The sequence below is a fragment of the Perognathus longimembris genome, chromosome 13 (genome assembly GCF_023159225.1).
Source record: "Perognathus longimembris pacificus isolate PPM17 chromosome 13, ASM2315922v1, whole genome shotgun sequence".
Taxonomy (NCBI): Eukaryota; Metazoa; Chordata; class Mammalia; order Rodentia; family Heteromyidae; genus Perognathus; species Perognathus longimembris.
In genome coordinates, this window is record NC_063173.1 from 33,719,702 (window position 1) to 33,739,971 (window position 20,270).

Genomic DNA, 20,270 nt, shown 5'->3' on the forward strand with positions numbered 1-20,270 from the left:
AACCTCCAGGATTCCATCATTTTGCACATGACAACAAGGTGTTAGGGAAGAATGTGGACATTTTTCATCTTCTTCCAAGATGAGAATGCATTTGGATCATCTCTGGTGCGTGTCTGCTCTTGTCTAAAAATAGAATACCTTCTGCTTTGTGTCAAGAACTATCATTATTCTATTAACAGCTTCTCTGAAAGCCACTGACAGCTGAGACAGACCACTGTGCCTGCAGCTTGTTCTTTGACCCATAAACATGCAGGGACTAAAATTCATTCCACTTTCTATTATACAGACTTCATAAGCCATTTTGCCTCTCTGTCCTCATCCATAATAACATACTTACACACACACACACACACACACACACACACGCCACTCTCTTAATCTTTTCTAGATAGGAAGAAATCATACAGACTCTTAGTGTCTATATGGCCATATTTACAAGAATTTATCAATTAATTCATTTACCTCAAGGAAGTGAATAATTTACACATCAATGTGTGTGTATGTGCATGCATGCGCATGTCCACACATACATGGTTACAATATTCATATTCTATTTCTTCCCACAAAGGGATAGATGACACCCCATGAGATTTATGGGTAAGTAATTTGTGAACCATTAAATAAATGTTAACATTTGGACTCCACACAAAATTTAATCAAGGGAGAGAACTGCTATTTTTTATCCCCACTCTCATGATCATGAATTTCAAGGCACAGAAACAGTTTAAGACAATAAAAATGAGGTAAAAGTGATAACAGTATAGTAACTGAGCATTCTATACATTATCACATGCTGAGAAATTATGATGCACTAAATTACTTATATTGAAGAAAAAATAGGTAAATAGTATGACCACTTTCCGGGAGAGGAAATTTGGAATACTCAGAGAATGACTAAGTACCATGTCAATGCTTCCCAGCTAATGAATGTCAGTCAGCATCCCAACACGATGTAGATGACTCCAGAGTTAGTGTAACAATCAAGAGTAGGAGACAGCATTTTATTAATATAAAGGAATACAACATACGTGCTTTTAATATTTTGTGACTGACATAATCATTTAAACTTACTTACTGCTACAATGTGAAAGCTACAGGCCACACCTAGATGAATGCACGTGGCTTTTTTAGGAACAGGTGTGGAGCCCATCACTACTCAAGAAAATGAGTACACTGAGCATTATTCTTCAAGGTGAATAGTGACCCCTCCTGACAAATTCAAACTTAATGAGTTTGGAATGAAATGCCTTCATCTCTTATCCTCTTGCCAGACTTCTTCTTTGGCCCAGAGCAATGGTAGGAGCCTTGAAGAAAGAAGCTGCAATGTTAACTCACTCCAGATGAAGCCAGCATACTATTGGCCCTCAGCTAAGAACCTTTAAGCCTGGACAAAATTGGGTCAGAGTAAATGTACTTGTTCCCTATTACAATGTCTCTCAACAAAGTAAGAGGGAATAAAAACACTTTTTGCACACATTGAAAACCTTCTATGTTATCTCAAAAGGAGAATGACAACAACTTTGACATTCTTTTATCTCAGTATAAGTGATTATACCAGAACTATTTGAATAATTATTTCATCACTCATCACAGTTTACTGCTCTATTACTAACTCATTAGTCACTATTAAGATGGGGTGCATCATTTAATGAATGGATTGTGGAGGTAGACAGCTTCAGTTATATCCTGTCTCTGTTCATTTCTGACTATGACCTTGGGAAATTAACTTGGCTTTCTGTGTCTCATCTTGTGCATACATAAATAATTGTTAAACTCACAAGGTCTGTTAAGGAAAAAAAATAAGCTAATATATGCGTGCTAAGTGTTTGGAACAGTGCCAAGTGTAATGCAAGCACAATCTTAGTTGCTGTTATTAAAGTGGATAGGGAAAAGTGCTCTTGGTTTCATCCGTTTTTAATAAGAAAATTTTGATTGAGGTTATGCTTGGGACAAAGAGCTTCCTCAAGAATAAAACCCAACTCCAACCTTTAAGGGACTTTAAAATCTAGCAGTCAATAAAACCTAGACTTAGTCCAAAAATATTTTAGAGAACAGACATGCTAGTTACATTAAGATATTGTGAATGTCTGACCACCAGGGACTCAACCTGGAATTCTAGCTACTCAGGAAGCTGAGAAATGAATAACAGTTTGAATTAACCCCCGAGGAAAGATAAACTAGATACCATCTCCAAAATAATCAGCAGAAAACCAGGCTGTCACCATAATTCAAGTAGGATAGGGCCCATTGAGAAAGCAAACCAAAAAAACAGAAGGCCCTTAGTTCAAACCTTGGTACAAGAAAAACATGTATTTATTTTTGCTCCTTTTATCAGCAATATGTTGTCTCATTCATACTCTACACAAACTTCTGTGAGAATGGATATTTTTCTTTTGTCCAGGCTTTCTAGGAAGTCTCTCATGGCCTCATGATAGCGTGTCACAACAGTTTCTATTACCCGGATAATATTCTTGATATATTTATTGTGACTTACTGAAAGGGATCCTTTTTAGGAACAATTGTTTGATTGCTGTAAATTAGATATTTTTTACAGAGTTGTTTATTTTACAGATGAGAAGTCTAAAGACAAAATCACTAAACAACATCTATAGGAAAGTAACTTAATACCCAGACCAGAGACTGGACAATGATTGTGCTCCAAAATAACTAAAGATTCTCATTTGCAGGGGAACCCACAAATGAGAAACTAGGAAAGGAACGTGGTGAAAATGGCCTGTGGCAATCTTAAAAAACAAAAAGATGCATGATTTTAAGTAGTTTTGAGACAAAATTTAAAATATTTTGTGATTCATAATAATGACTTGAACAATCAAGTACTTAAAAATCTTAGAAATTAAGGATTCTTGCTTGGATATCTGGCTGCAGTGTCAAATGCAATGGTAATTGTGGTAAATACTACTTGAAAGTGTACTAGCCAGGCTTTTTAGGTAGAGAGTGTAATTTATGTTAGAAGATATTATTTTTTCTTAATAATAAAATTGCATTATTTCTCATCAACCTCTTTACTTTTTCCTAACATAAAATATGAACACAATACTTTTTTGTTGCCCTATGGGGCCAAAGGAAAGTATTTTTTCACCCATAGTTTTCTACAATCCACTATTGTGACAAAATTTTTCTCTACAAGTAGATGTTTAGATTCTCAAAGTCACTGGTTAGTTTCATTTCTTAGGCCAATAATCTGTACCTAATATTTACTATATCATACATAGACAGCAGTGAAAAATTTTGGCAAACATTTGCCTATAATATACCTTAATTTATTTGTAAAAAATAAACAACTAGTAACTAATTGAATATACTGTGCACATTAAAATGCATGGGTCACAATAGTACCTTAAGAGTATGATCATAAATACTAATGAAACATTTGTTATTTTATCTTTTATTCCTTACATATCATTTTAAATGCCCCACTTAATAGACCACTTGTATATGTTCTGTAGGAGTAAAAATTGCCTGTATTTTATCAAGCAAAATTCCATTTCATTTTTTTCATATTCATACTTATGTCAGAATACAGAGTATTTTTCTGCTGTCTTAGAAATTGACTTACTTTTCTTGTTATTCATTCAAGCACTCCATATCTGCCAACATTTCTTTCATTAAAGTTTCTAAGGACAGTTGTGAAATTTGAACCAATAGATGTGTGGTATATAGCCTACATGATTTTTCTTAAATATATAAGCTCTGAAATGCACAGAAAAGTAAAGATATTCTCTGGTCTACGAGATTCTTACTTTTTATTTTAATCCCATGGTCCTATCTAGTTTCACTCCTTTACATTGTGGTCACAGACTCTTCAACATGTCTTTAGAAGACAGGAAAATCTATTTCCTGTCTATTTTGAATTTGTGTTAGCACTGAGATTTACCCTGACCAGTCCAATGCTGTGGGAAATGATGCAGTATAAATGCATGATATATGCAGCTTCTATTTTCACACATTTTCCATTGGATTCCAGATGCCAATCTGTAGGAAGTACAGACCATATGGAGAGACCATGTGGACGATAACAACTACGCCCCAGTCAGCACCCCAGCTGAGCTACTAGCTGACAGCCATCCCCATCTGTCAACAAAGGCAGTTAGTAAACTTGGACATTCTAACTGATTCAACCCTCTGGATTACCACTGCTCTATTTCTTACCACATGGAACAAAGGCATAAACTGTTGAGGCTGATCTACCTTTACATTTTTTGAGTTAAAACAAATGGCTATGTACTAAGCCACCAAACATTGGAGCAGTTTGTTAGCTCTGAAGAGCCAAGCATGAATTATCTTAAATGGTATGTACATTTTTGATACCTTCTCTATTAAATTTTTTTTCAGTTGAGTTAGTTTATTAATAGGTTTTTGACCTTGCTTTACATTTTCATTCTCCATGACTTTGCTTACAAGATACTTACAACCTTTTGAGCAGATATGTGAGTCGAAGCAGAGGTAGTTACACATTCTACTTCCCCCACCCTCATTAAAAATCATCACAAATACGTTATTTCATTTTCCTTAGAATCATTACATGGGATGTAGGCAATAATATTATGCACCTCTTGGGATTATAAATTACAAACATATTTCTCTTTAAGGGATTAACACATTTTCTGGTCATGAAAGAATACCTATTACTAAAACTCATTTTTCCCACATTTAAATAGACTTTAACTTTACTAGATCTAGTGTTTCTTTAGCTGAGTGGTTATCTATGTTCAGAACTCTGTTCCCAAATATGAGAACAAATACCTTTTTATCCTTACAATAATCTCAACTGTAAATATACCAGTGAAGGAACTTTCTGTCAAAAAGCCAAGACTCATGCTTTGAAAGAGAACATTGTGGTCAGATTGAGCTGGGTAAATTGTAGAAAGTCAATGTATATTTGTTAAGATAATGAATAAAGAAGGCATATGTAATGTTTACTTGGTAAAATGGAGAAAAAACATACTTTCAGATGCTGTATACTTTATAATGAGCTATCAATATCTTATATTTCATTCATAAATAGGAATAATTATTAGCCATATCAGTTATTAAAGACAACATCCACATTATGGAATCTTATACATAAATGAACTGAGTATAACTGACCTCATTATCTAATAAATACTATCAGATCCTTGAGCATCCTTTAATGATGTTGACGTACAGAATAGGAATAGGCCCAGAAAGTGCTAGTATTTCTAGATGTTAATCTTGTGTTAATTGTCTTTCTGTTATTGTAAGAAATGAATTATATAATCAATTTAAAAAGAAAAAATATTTGGAATCATAATTTTGAAGGTTTCATTCCATAGTCAGACTGTTCCATGAATTTTTGTCAGGCCTGTGATGATCATGGTAAGAGCAAAATCACTATGACTGGGAGATGAAAAAGAGAAAGAAGAGACAAATGTCCCACAGTTTTCTTCAAAGATACAATTCCAGTGACCTGAGGACATCTCAGTAGGCCCCACCTCTAAAAGTGCCTACCACTTTCTAAGAGTGGCAACCTAGGGACCAATCCTTTAGGCCAGGGCCTTTGGGAAGATTCCAGATCCAATGTATAGCAGGCGCTCTTACCCTCACATTGTATTCCATAGATAACCTATTGTTATCAGGAGTTAGTTACCCTAATACCTTGGATAATGAGGCCCAGAAGAGGATCTGGAGGAAAGGCTAAAATATATGTAAGTAGTATTGGGCTTAGAGATAATGAAAAGTAATGTATTTTATGGAAATAGCTAATGTTCTTACAAAAAGAAAAGAAAGAAACTAAAAGCTAAACAATACTTGCTTTCCATTATTTTGTGTAGAAAAAATGTATGTGTTTTGCTCAGGTCAAAAAATCTAAATATATTTGTAAAATGAAACTCAAACGCAAATGACTTCAGAGAATTAGAATATGAAGTTAGGATTTAAAATATTTTATAAAGAATCATTTCTTGCATTTCTTATGTTTGCAACAGTTTGAAGCATATTCAAAACCAGTGGGCAGTGTGAACTAGAATACTAGGCAAACAAGACTTGTGGTAGCAAGGGAGCCATACAAGCCCAGTGATTTAACTCTACAAAGATTTGTTTCTGTCGCTCAAAATTTGTTGAGATACATCACTCTCCCTGGAAGCTCTTCCTCATGTATTTAAGGATCCAGACTGATTCTCGCCAAATTTACCACTATGTGACATTGTACTCCTAAATGCTTTAGGCTACATTTCACACAAACTTCTACCCAAGTTTCATTGGCTAAACTTAGTCCTGTGGCTTTTGTGTGCAAGGAATAAGGATGAACTAATACTCAGCAATGTGAACTTCTGCCAAACTAGTTTCAGGTATTTTAAACCAACTGCCATAAGTAACACAAAAAAAATTTCTTGAGTTAATTATAAATATTTCCTTTCCAATAATTCTCTACTTAAGGGAATATTGACAATGAAAGTGTTAAGGATTAAATGTAGTTTTGTATTAAAGTTAACTAAAGTTTCATTGGCGATAGTATTCCCTGAAAAATATAAATTCCTTGTGTCATTCTTCTGATGGATGTATACTATCTCCATTCATCTTGTCACTTCCAGAAAAGATATTATTTACTCACACATGAGAATATTATGTACTTTTCCCGTGATATACCACCCCCATCATCTGATAATTTTAGTTCTCCATTCCGGCATCAATCACATTTTGTAGCTAAGAAATTACAATGGCAAGTGGGGCTCAGCTGTGAAGTGTAGGATGCAGAGTTTCATTCATCTTTATCAGCTCTTTTATCAACATTGCTGCCACTCTAGCAACATCACTATCTTTGCAACAAGCCCGGCATGGTATTACACAATTTCACCTTCTCAGCACTGTTTATTCAACAAATCTTAGCAGGTTTCCTCTTCAATCTTCTAATACTTAAACCCAGTACTCCTCACTTAATTCTTGGGTTAGAGCAGTGACTCTCTTTATGGTTTCCCTGTTAGTAGGCTAACACCCCTCTGGTCCACCTAGGACGCAATTGCTAGACCAATTTTATAACAGCATATCAATTCATGGTAAGTTCTTGCTTTCCAAGTGTGTCTGTATTTTGTATCAACACAATGTAAAACCTAATTCCTCATTGTATGAATATGGCCTCATCAGCTCTATCCCTATTTCTCCAGTTGAGGCTGCCTCAAAAACCAAACAAATCTCATATCAGCTATTTTTTTTTTACCATCATTTCTTTTTTTTTTTCAAATTTTTATTATCAAACTGATGTACAGAAAGGTTACAGTTTCATACGTTAGGCACTGGATACATTTCTTGTACAGTTTGTTCATATCAGCTATTTTAAGAGTTGACTACAAGGATTTCAATTTCCTTACAAGAAAGCTGATTGGAAAGAAAATTAACTATAATTATATATGCAAGGTAATATTCTCAGCAGTACACTTAGACCCAAGGTTGGTATTTCTAGGAATGTTCAGAGATATTTTAAACTCGTTCATTGAATTTAAAGGAGTGTAGCTTGCTAATCTCCAAGTTACTGAATTGAGTAAAATTAGACCACTAGATGAAGCTTTTTGGAAAGATGAACTTCCCAGCTACTTGGGCAACAGAGATCAGAAGGTTCTGGATTGAGTGTAACCTAAATTTAACAAAAGAAAACATTCCAACAAAAATCTGGGTGGAGTAATATCTATCTTTTATCCCATATATATGGGAGGAGGCATATATTGCATGACTGTGCTAGGCTAGGCACAATGGTAAGATTTATTCAAAATATAAGTAAAACAAAAATGGCGGGGGGGGGGTATGGCTCAAGAGTTTTAACACTAGTCTAGCAAGTTCAAGGAACTAATTCCAAGCTCCATTTTTTGAAAAGAAATAAGTAACTTTTTTGCAATTGTAACTCAAAACTTTAAAAATGTTAATTTATGTGGGCACTAGGGGCTCATTCCTGTAATCCTAGTTATGCAGGAGGCTGATATATGAGGATCTTGGGTCAAAGCTAGCCCAGGAAGGAAAGTCTGTGAGACTTTTACCTCCAATTAAGCACCAGAATACCAGAAGTGGAGCTGTGACTCAAAGTGGTAAAGTATTATCCTTGAGTGAAAGACCTTAGAGACAGCTCCCAGGTCCTGATTTCTAGTTTCACAATTGACCAAAACACACACACACACACACACACACACACACACACACACACACACACACACACACACACCATGATCTGAGTATAGTATTCAGTTCTAGATACAAATCTATAAAAAATATTTCTCAAGTTTTACTGTAATGTATTCTCAATGTTTTAAGTTAGAAACATTCCTACATATGAGGAGGGTAATTTCCTAACTCTGTAGCTGGGACCTAAAATATGTGACTTTACTAATAATCAATTTAGGAGACTGAGGAAGCATCCCATGGCTAGTACCTTCAAAACAGAGCAAACATACTGGCCCACTGAGAAATCAGCTTAAGGAAAAGAAGCTGACTATGACTGCAGAAGATGGCTGATGTCCAAGTTCAATTCATTTTCCAGGAAAAAAAAATTCAAGGTTTTATGAGCTTGAGTAGGATCAGGAAAATTCAGTCTACCCAAATAAAGAAAATGCAGCGTTAGGGGAGGTTACAGGTTATTAATTACAAAAGTGCTCCCAAGCTGGCCTGAAAGATTCAACTTATGAGGATTTACATAAGGCTCAATATGGCATGAATAATTTATGTACCACTCTTTCATAGTTATAAATTGATAACATACTTCTTACTTTGGATTCCATTGAGCCAGGAACTTGAGTAGGTTGCTTAGGATGAAGACATTGATGTCTGCACTTGAAAGGACAGGAGACACAAGCTGCAACAGTGTACATTGCCACTCTAGTTCCAGCTTCCATCCTTCAAGAGAAGCTTGGTATGGGCTAGGAAGGTAGCTTAGTGGTAGCATGCTTGCCTAGCATGCATGAGACCCTGGGTATGATTCCTCAGTACCACATACACAGAAAAAGGTGGATGAGGGGCTGTGACTCAAGTAGAAGAATGTTAGCCTTGAGCAAAAGAAGGTCAGGGGCAGCACCCAGACCCTGAGTTCAAACACCAGGACTGGCAAAAAAAAAAAAAAGGCTTGGTATGATCAAAACCATCTTCTGATTAGAGAAAAGAGGAGCTCAATGACACCAGAATCAGATAGAGATCAAACATCAGTATCTACAAGATTGATTCCACATATGTACACCCTGCTGAGCAGCAATATCTGTGATTTCAAAAGCATATTTGAGAAGTAACAGATTTTAAAGGGGCATAAAGTAATGCTCACATCTAATCAAGAAAGAAAATAAGATGCTTTTCTTGGAAAAGGGTAGTTAATGTCACCTTAGCAGTCATCTTATGAGATAGAAAAGAGCAATGGCGTTCCAAGAAAAGAAATCCTGACTTGCTTTTTGGAGGGCACAATTTAAGTTATGGCTTTACTCTCTCATTTTAAAAGTCACAAAAACCCAGCACAGTTTTTTTTTCTTTTCTTTTTTTTTGCCAGTCCTGGGCCTTGAACTCAGAGTCTGAGCACTTTGCTTGGCTTCTTTTTGCTCGAGGCTAGCACTAAGCCACTTGAGCCACAGCGCCACTTCTGGCTGTTTTCTGTTTATGTGGTGCTGAGGACTCGAACCCAGGGCTTCATGTAAATGAAGCAAGCGCTCTTGCCACTAGGCCATATTCCCAGCCCCTCACCACAGTTTCTGTCATGTCAATTTTTAAAAAATGTTTTTATTTATGTTGTAAAGTTGATGTACAGAGGAGTTACAGTTAAATAAGTCAGGTTATGAATACATTTTGTTTTGAACAATAGCACTTCTCAAAAGCATCTATTTCATATCACTTAACCCTGTTTTGATGCTTTTTTCTTTATTAACCGATATTCCATTCATTTACTGACTATTTGTTAAGGGGTGTGTGTGTGTGTGTATGTGTGTGTGTGTGTGTGTGTGTGTGCGTGTGTTTGTGTGTGCTAGTCCTAAAGCATGAATTCGGGGCCCAGGTGTTGTTTGTGAGCTTTTTTCATCAAAGCTATCATTTTACCATTTGAGCCATACCTGCACTTCCAGATTTTCTCTAGTCAATTGGATAAAAGAATTTCCTTCCCTAGACTGGCTCTGAATCTTAATCCTCAGACCTCAGCCTCCTGAGTAACTAGGATTACATACGTGAACCAGCATATCCAGCTTTTTCTGATAGATTAAACTGGAAAGAAAAAAGTCTTATCTTTAAAAAGTATAGATTACAGTATAACTTACATTTAGTAAATAAATAAGAAGTGTCAGCCAATAAATGGGTCATATATCCTATCTGTATCTACTGTATCTGTATCTTTACCAAGTATCAAAACCAGAATTAATACTGTTTTTAAATCCTTTTTGACAAACTAGTTATCAAATATATTTACGACATGTTCTAAGCACTTTTAATGCCACCTACAATGGAGTTGTTAATGATCAAAATTAGTTTAAATATTTCTGCAGAAATAAAAAAAGTTAGAACCAAGATAGAGTTTGTTAGAACTTATGCCTGCAAGTCGGTCAGCTGAATGAGAAACTGCATAAAAAAATTGCCTTTCTTGGATTTTATTTTGATAAATATCATTTTATATGATCATGTACACATAGCCATTAAGCCTTTGTGATCCTTTCCTAAGAATATCTTCTTTTGGTCTCACTATGTAACTGTTTACTTAGTCATTTTTTTGTCTCTTACCATCCATTATGTTTACTTGTAGACTTATAGGCATATTCTTTTTTTTTTTTTTTTTTTTTTTTGCCAGTCCTGGGGCTTGAACTCAGTGCCTGAGCAATGTCCCTGGCTTCTTTTTGCTCAAGGCTAGCATTTTACCACTTAAGCCACAGCAGCACTTTTGGCCTTTTCTATATATGTGGTACTGAGGAATCAAACCCAGGGCTTCATGTATATGAGGTAGGCACTCTACCACTAGGCCATATTCCCAGCCCTCATGGACACATTCTAATTACTACAAATGAAAGAAACCACGCAGCCTATGTACCTTTGAGTTCACTTAATATAATTTTTTTCCAAATCTTTCCATTTCCTTACAAAAACTGCAATATCAACTTTTTTGGTTATGTTGCTTTTTCTCCTTTGTCACTGTTTTCTTTTGTACTTTTTGTGTTGTATGTAAGTTTATCTGTTTGGAGGAGGGTGAGGGGAGCACGGAAAGGGTGAACAAATGCAGCAGCAATACTCACTAGACAATAAACTTACAACTTGTGGGGGAGAATAAACCATACAACTTGTGGGGGAGAGGGGCAAGGAAGGAAAAACTAAGAGAGAATGAGAGAAGAGTAAGTAGACACTTTCCAAAAAGAAATGTACAGGCTGGGAATCTGGCCTAGTGGTAGAGTGCTTGCCTAACATGCATGAAGACTTAGGTTCGATTCCTTAGTATCACATAAACAGAAAGGACCAGAAATGGTGCTATCGTTCAAATGATAGAGTGCTAGCCTTGAGCAAAAATGCTCAGGGACAGTGCTCAGGCCCTCAGTTCAAGCCCCAGGAATGGCCAAAAACAAAAAAAGGAAGAAAAAGAAATGTACTCAATACCTTACTTATCTAACTGTAACTCCTATATATATCAACTTTACAACAAACATAAATCAATCAATAAAATAATTGCCATATCATGTGGAGTAGTAACAGGCAAATTCAAAAGTGATCATTTAGATCAATAGTTGGTAAAAAAAAAAAAAAAGAAGTGATATTGAACCAAGTGTAGCAAGGGTGCAGAGGAAATCACAATCTGTCAGAACATCCCTAGTGTCCTAATTTATTGGAGCCAGAAGCTACTGCTGGAAAAAAAAAAAAAAAAGCTGTCACAGAGGGCAGAGATATCAATAACACCGTATCACAATTACATTTCAAGTACATTGCTTGTGTTCTGCTTCTCTAGTTTTTGAAGTAAATAGATTGTAACTCAACATGAAGGCCTGTAACAGAAGGAAAATGCAACCCTGTCCTCCACGAATTTAATTCATTCAGGAATGAAAGGCCATGAAAGAATTTAAAACAAAAGAGTTTGGGTGGAGAAAATAAAAGAGAGAAGGAACAAAAGTAATGGTTTACTCTTAGACTGATTCAGTTCTGAGACTTGTAAATGTACAGAGGAAGGAAGAATGCTATTGCATGAGACCCCTTTGACATCCTCATTCTGAGAAACTTCTGAGGGGAAAAAAAGTCCATTTGGCATTAGCAGAAAAACCCAGGGTCGATCTAGCTTCTCTCCCATGTTCTGTCCTTTGATAGACAGGATGAAGGAGGAGTTGTGCCAACAGAACACAGCAGATTCCTAGCACCGCGAACCGAGAAGTCTTTCGTAAAGTGGTATCTGAGAAACAGAGTAACCTGTACATAGAATTTGGAACCACTTACTGTACGTTTACATTCTGGCTCCTTAAAAATGGTACCTTGAGAATTAAGATAAGCTATAACTATAAATACATATGTATGTATGTGTATATACAGATATATACATGTACATGTATCCATGAAAAAACATATATGTTTGTCATATATGGGTATATTTATATACCCATATATGTATGTATATATTTTATTTCCTCTTGGCCTTCAATTGGTAATGACCTCCTGCATTTGTTATGCATTCTAAATTTTTCATCACTTCTATTATCATCCTATTAGGTATAAGTAGCATATTATTTTGTAGCTTAAGTACTGATTCCTGAAAGGTCTTGGCCTTCTGTAATCATGTACACATCAAGCAAGTGTTGAAAGACAGCTGACATTCAAAATCATACAAAAGACTATAAAGACAGTTGCCACATTAATACAAATATTTTCTGCATAAAGGAATAAAAAGCATATCATCTCCTCCATGATTGTACCTGCACTATCACTGTATCTTATCTGAGTACATTGGAAACTGTATATACTGGTATTATAATTAGGAAAGTGAAAGGGAATACCAAAATCGAGAGACACAGCATAAAAAGATAAACTACTACAAAAGCAATGCTTGCAAAACTGTTTGGTGTAAACCAACTGAACAACTTATGGGGGAGAGGGAAAGGGGGAGGGGAAGGAGGAAATGAGGGAGGAGGTAAAAAACAGTACAAGAAATGTATCCAATGCCTAACATATGAAACTGTGACCTCTCTGTACATCACTTTGACAATAAATAAGAAAAGAATACTCTGTATGGATGGTACAAATGGAAATGAGATGTGCTGCTTGCTCAATTATCATCCATTTGTCCACATCTCTATTTCCCCAGAGGAAATCCTTTACCAGTTGACTCATCAGCAACTTCTGCTTTAAGATTGACAAAGTAATGTCCATTTCCTTTGTATCATTTCTCTCTCTGTTTCTATGGATTCTAAACTCACAATTCTCTCTTGAGGGTTCCTTCCTAATGCTGGTGTACTAGTATACACTACACCTTTGTGCCTCATGTAGTGAGTGAAAGAAAATACTTACTTAAAACTTTAGTCTCATGTGTTTTTCTCATTCATAAATCCATGCATACAGAATATTTTTACAATCTCCTCTGTGATCAACTGTAAGAATAGCATGAAAGTGGCTGGGAATATGGCCTAGTGGCAAGAGTGATTGCTTCGCATACATGAAACCCTGGGTTCGATTCCTCAGCAACACATATATAGAAAAGGCTAGAGATGGTGCTGTGACTCAAGTGGCAAAATGCTGTCCTTGAGTAAAAAGAAGCCAGGGACAATGCTCAGGCCCTGAGTCCAAGCCCCAGGACTGGCCAAAACAAAATAAAGCGAAACAAAAAAAAAATCATAAAAAAAAAGAATAGCATGAAGGATTAGACAGATTGCTGTGCTCCAAATCAAACTAACTGTATTTGAGCTATACTTTAACCAGCAAAATTCATATGAAGGTTCAAAAGCAAGCATGAAACTTACTTTTTATATATAAAATGGAAACATCACATCCTATAAATATCTATAATTAAAATAATATTTAAAAAATTTAAAAATAAGTGTAAGTCACATATTTTTGAAGAAAACAAATTAGATGAGGGATGCTAAAATTTATTGGAAACTACAGAATAGATTACAATGAAAGAAAGATATCATTAATAATACTATTATTGTTTATAATTAAAACTTTATGTCAAAAACAGTGAGAAGACACATGATGTAAGGTATGCTTTTTAGAATACTTGAATGCTCATAAAAGATTTGTAACTCAAAATAGTTGAAAATCCATCAGCTTCATTTTTGGTTATGAAATCATGGCTAATTATTTAGAGTTTAATTACTTTTTTATCATATCATCAAGATTAATCCTTTAAGTTATTAATTTGTGAGTGTGATTCTGCAACTATATACAATAAGAAGTAAACCATATATCATAGTAAAGCAATGTTAAAGTTTTTGCAGGTGGGTATGTGATATGAAACTTACAGAACTTATCTTAATATTGCTTCATTAAAAAAAGAAAATTTTATTATATTTCCATAGTTGTACAAAGGAGGTGCCACTTTACAAAGCAGCTCATAAATACAATGCATCTTGGTCAGTGTCACTCCCTTCCACATTCTCACCCTCCTTTGACCCACTCGTTCCCTTACTTTTGTTAATTTTTTTGATAAGCTCAATGAGTTCTTTTTTTTTTTATTGTCAAACTGATGTACAGAAAGGTTACAGTTTGGGGCTGGGAATATGGCCTAGTTACAAGAGTGCTTGCCTCCTACACATGAAGCTCTGGGTTCGATTCCCCAGCACTACATATATGGAAAACGGCCAGAAGGGGCGCTGTGGCTCACGTGGCAGAGTGCTAGCCTTGAGCAGGAAGAAGCCAGGGATGGTGCTCAGGCCCTGAGTCCAAGGCCCAGGACTGGCAAAAAAAAAAAAAAAAAAAAAGAAAGAAAGAAAGAAAGAAAGGTTACAGTTTCATACATTAGGCATTGGATACATTTCTTTTACTGTTTGTTACCTCCTCCCTCATTCCCCCTCTTACCTCCCCCTTTTCCTTTCCCCCCATGAGTAGTTCAGTTGATTTACACCAAACAGTTTTGCAAGTATTGTTTTTGTAGTCGTTTGCCTTTTTACCCTGTGTCTTTTGATTTTGGTATTCCCTTTCAGTTTCCTAGTTCTAATACATGTATACATGGTTTCCAATGTACTCAGATAAGATACAGAGATAGCGCAGGTATACCACAGGAAGGGGAAACAAGATCATCAATAATAGAAACTACGGTTACACATAGCACGTTAAAAGTAGCTACAACTGTGATATAACAATCGTTTCCATAACATGGAGTTCATTTCACTTAGCATCATCTTATGTGTTCATAAGGACATAGCTATTGGGCTCTTGTGATCCTCTGCTGTGACTTGCCTAAAGCTGTACTAATTATTCCCAATAAGAGAGAGCATAGAGTCCATGTTTCTTTGGGTCTGGCTCACTTCACTTAGTATAATTTTTTCCAAGTCCTTTCCATTTACTTACCAGTTGGGCAGTGTCATTCTTTCTGATAGAGGCATAAAATTCCATTGTGTATATGTACCACATTTTCCTGGTCCATTCTTCTACTGAGAGGTATCTGGGTTGGTTCCATATTTTAGCTATGACAAATTGTGCTGCGATGAACATTGTTGTGCTGGTGGCTTTAGAGTGTTCTTGTTTGTGGTCCTTTGGGTAGATGCCCAAAAGTGGGGCTGCTGGGTCATAGGGGTCTATGTTTAGCCTTCTGAGGAATCTCCATACTGCTTTCTAGAGTGGCTGAACCAGTTTACGTTCCCACCAACAATGAAGTAGGGTTCCCTTTTGGCCACATCCCCTCCAACATTTGTTATTGTTAGTTTTCTTGATATAGGACATTCTTCCTGGAGTGAGATGAAATCTCAATGTTGTTTTGATTTGCATTTCTTTTATGGCCAGTGATGTAAAGCACTTTTTTATATGTCCCTTGGACATTCTCATTTCCTCATCAGAGAAGTCTCTTTGTAAGTCTTGAGCCTACTTGAAGAGGGGGATATTGGTTCTTTGCGATTTTGTTTTGGAAAAAGGCAATTTTTTTAGTTCCGCATATATTTTAGATATGAGGTCTTTGTCTGTTGTATGGCCAGTAAAGATCTTTTCCCAATCTGTGGGCTTTCTGTATATCTTGGGAGCTATGTCCAGTGTCCTGCAGAAGATCTGCAGTTTGATGTAGTCCTATTTGTCCAAACTTCTTTGATTTGTAGCATTTCTGGGTCTTTGTTAAGGAAGTTCTGTCCTGCGCCAAGGAGCCCAAGTGTTTCTCCTACTCCTTCCTTTAGTGTTTTCAGGGTATCTTATTTAACTTCAAGGTCTTTGATCCATTTGGAATTGATTTTGGTGCAGGGTGATATATAAGGATCTAGTTTTAGTTTGTTGCATGTGTTGAACCAGTTTTGCCAGCAGCATTTGTTAAAGAGGCTATCTTTATTCCAGACTATTTTTTCAACTCATTTATCAAAGATTAAGTAGGCGTAGTTCTGTGGATTCATTTATGGGTCTTTAGTTCTGTTCCATTGGTCTTCAGGCCTGTTCCGGTGCCAATACCAAGCTGTTTTTATTACTATAGCTTTATAATACAGCTTGAAGTTGGGTATTGTAATTCCTCCAGCACTGTTCTTTCTGCTTAGGATAGTTTTTGCTATTCTGGGTCTTTTATTGTTCCATATGAATTTCTGGATTGCTTCCTCTATTTCATTAAAAAATGGTGTTGGGAAATTAATGGGTATTGCATTGAACTTGTAGATAGCCTTTGGCAATATTGCCATTTTGATTATATTAATCCTCCCAATCCAGGAGCATGGGAGGTTTTCCCATTTCCTTAGTCCTGCCTTAATTTCATTTTTCATGTTTTTAAAGTTCATCATAGAGGTCTTTCATTTCTTTGGTTAAAGTTACTCCTAGGTATTTTATGTTTTTTGAGGCTATTACAAAAGGAGTTTTTTTTCCTGATTTCAGTCTCAGCGTTCGGGGCATTAGCATATGGAAAGGCCATTGATTTTTGAGGGTTTATTTTATATCCTGCAACTTTGCCAAAGTTTTGGATCAGCTCTAGTAGCTTCGCGGTAGAGTCTATGGGGTTCTTTAGATATAGGATCATGTCATCTGCGAAGAGAGAAAGTTTAACTTCATCTTTTCCTCTTTGGATCCTCTGTATATTTTCTTCTTGCCTAATTGCTCTGGCTAGGAATTCTAGTACTATGTTGAAGTACAGGGGAGAGAGTGGACATCCCTGCATTGTTCCTGATTTTAAAGGGAATGGCTTTAGTTTTTCACCATTTAGAAATATGCTTGCTGTTGGGTTGTAAAAATTGCCTTTATTATATTCATGAGTATTCCCTGGAATCCCAGTTTTTCCACAGCTTTTAGCATAAATGGGTGCTGGATTTTATCGAACGCTTTTTCCGCATCCAGAGATAAAACCATTTCGTTCTTTAGCTTGCTCCGGTTGATGTGGTGGATTACATTAATTGACTTGCGTATATTAAACCAACTTTGCATCCCTGGGATGAATCCAGTTTGATCGTGGTGTATGATTTTTTTGATGACCTGTTGAAGTCGATTGGCCAGAATTTTGTTGAGAATTTTTGCATCTATGTTCATCAGGGAGATCGGTCTATAGTTCTCTTTCCGTGATGAGTTCCTACCAGGTTTTGGGATGAGGGTAATACTGGCTTCATAGAGTGTGTCTGGTAGTGAATTTCTTTCAATATCATTGAAGAGTTTGAGAAGTATTGATGTGAATTCTGTTTTGAAGGCCTTGTAGAATTCTGCTGTGAATCCGTCTGTACCTGGGCTTTTCTTGGATGGGAGATCACTTATTGCTGTTTCTATTTCAATGCTGGATATGGGTCTGTTTAGAAGGTTTAAATCTTCATGGTTGAGTTTGGTGATATGAATTTTTTTCTAGGAAATCATCCATTTCTTCCAAGTTCTCGAATTTGTTGGCATAAAGGTTTGCAAAATAGTCCCTTATTGTGTTCTGAATTTTGGTTATATCTGTGGTGATGTTATCTGTTTCATCTCCAATCATGTTTATTTGAGTGTGCTTTAAGGATTCTTTCCTTGGACTCTATTAATCCTCTTTTGATCACAATGTGTCAATGGGATGTCCTATTTTGGTCAGGTCGGTTTGGGGTTCTAAATGCTTCTTTTATCTGTATAGGCCTATCCTTCTGGATATTTGGGTAGTTCTCAGCTAATATTCCATTAAATAGGTTGCCTATTCCATTAACTTCTTTCGCTAAGTTTTCCTCAAAACCTATTAGCCTTAAATTCGGCTTCCTGATTGTGTCTTGGACCTCCTGGAGTGATCTGTCTTTTTGACTGGATTGGCTTTGTATTGATTTTTGATCTTTCTCCATAGAATCTAATGAATCTTCAGCTCTTGAGATTTGATCCTCTGCTTCAGCTAGTCTGGACTGTAGGCTAGCTACTTGATTTTGAATCTCTTTTCCTTCTTACTGGTCTTTCCTGATGATTTCCATGTCCTTGGTATAATTATCTCTTAGGTCCTGCATGGACTTCTTTACTTCATTAACTTCCATTAATTTCATTTTGAGTGCTGTCTCTCAAATCTTTTAGCTGGGTAGATATCTTTTCATTTGACTCTTGAAGTTCATTTATCTTTCTGTTTGTCGAGGCCATGAAATCATCTATTACTTTATGGAAGAATTGATGTACTGATTCAAACTTTTCATTTATCATGTTTATCTGCAGGTTTTGAGTGGGAGATAAGACTCCATTGTTTGACATCTTTCTTGTGTTTCTTCCGCCCATTTGGATTGGGAATGCCAATCTATAAGCACCTGTGAGCACCATTTAAGACCCAAAGCAGATGTTAACAAGCACTGTTGTGTAAATCTTAAAAATTCACTATTATATGCAGATACCTTGTATACCTGTATATAAAATTAGATTTGGTCTACCTATATATAGAATACAATTTTGATATAACAACCACTCCTGAGCCCTGTATTCAGTAGTTACTTATTTACTGTTACAACCCTATGAGCAATTTATGTTCTTATATTAAGTTCTTTTTGGCCTGGCTTTCTCTATGAACTCCTTTGGTTCACTCTGATTTAGCAGGTATATCCTCTATCCAATAACCAGCAGTAAATGGAATCTGGAGGTCCTGGAAGTCAATCAGGAGCATAGGTTAGAATTAGTGAGGAGAATAGAGTAAAATGTAGAGGTAGGTGATGATTTTGGTTTAGTTTCAGTGGCGTGGAAATGTGGAGAAGAGTAGAATTAGTAGAAAGAACAGGTTAAAATGATAGACAATTGAAAGTTAGCAGAAGAGTGAAGATGTTATTCATAGGAAAGTAATTTTAAAGAAAGAGAATGTGAATAGAGAAACAAAAAAATACTGGAAAACAAATGCACAAAACAGAGAAAAATTATTTTTAAAAAAAAAACAAACAACCCCCAAAAAACCTGATAAAACAAACAAATAAAAATGGAAAACAAGAAACCAAAAACGTCTCAGAAATGAGAAAAAAAAAAAAAGAAGTTTAAAAAATGCTTTAAAAAAATGGAGTCTTCCTTGTTTGGGTGAGCCTTATACAGTCTCTGGTTTCCTTGCAATCGTCTGCAGTCTATTTTGCTGCTTGGCTTGTTTGACTTGCTTTCAGTTTGCAGAAGGTGGATCTGCTTTGACCTCCTCCCCTGTTAGTGAAATTCTGGGGCTCTGTGGTTCGCACAGCTTGCAGGTAGGCTTGTGTGTCCTCTGTAGATGTGGCACGTGAACATTTTTGGGAACCGTGGCTCCGCACATCTGCTGTGGGGCTGCTGTCTTTAATGCTCTGGCTCTGAATAGGCTGTGCACTCAGCAAAGCGGGTGCCACTGGCTTGGTTTACCTGGTGAGAGTTGCTTGCCTTGGGGAGGTCCCTCCCTCCTGGGCAGGGCGGCCTCCTGGGCGGAGCTGGCTATGGAATTCAGCTCAGTTTCAGGCTGGGAATTGGGCTTCCTCTGTGATGGGACTGTTTATCTGTCTCGGGAACTATTTGTTCTCCTGTCCTGTCGCCGGTACAGGCTCACAGTTTTCGGTTTTAATTTAGAAATTCTGGTGGGCAGGGCGGGGCACCTCTGGCTGAGTTCACCTGAGTGTGTGAGCCAAGGCCCACGATTAGCCTCCTGCCAGGGCAGGGGTCATTCTCCTGGGCAGAGCTGGCTCTCACTTCTCAGTCCCTCTTGCCTTTTTCAAAGATGGCCCCTTTGTCCTTGCTTTCCCAAGGCCCATTTTAGTTCCAGTCTGGTCTGACCCTATGCCAGTTTCAAA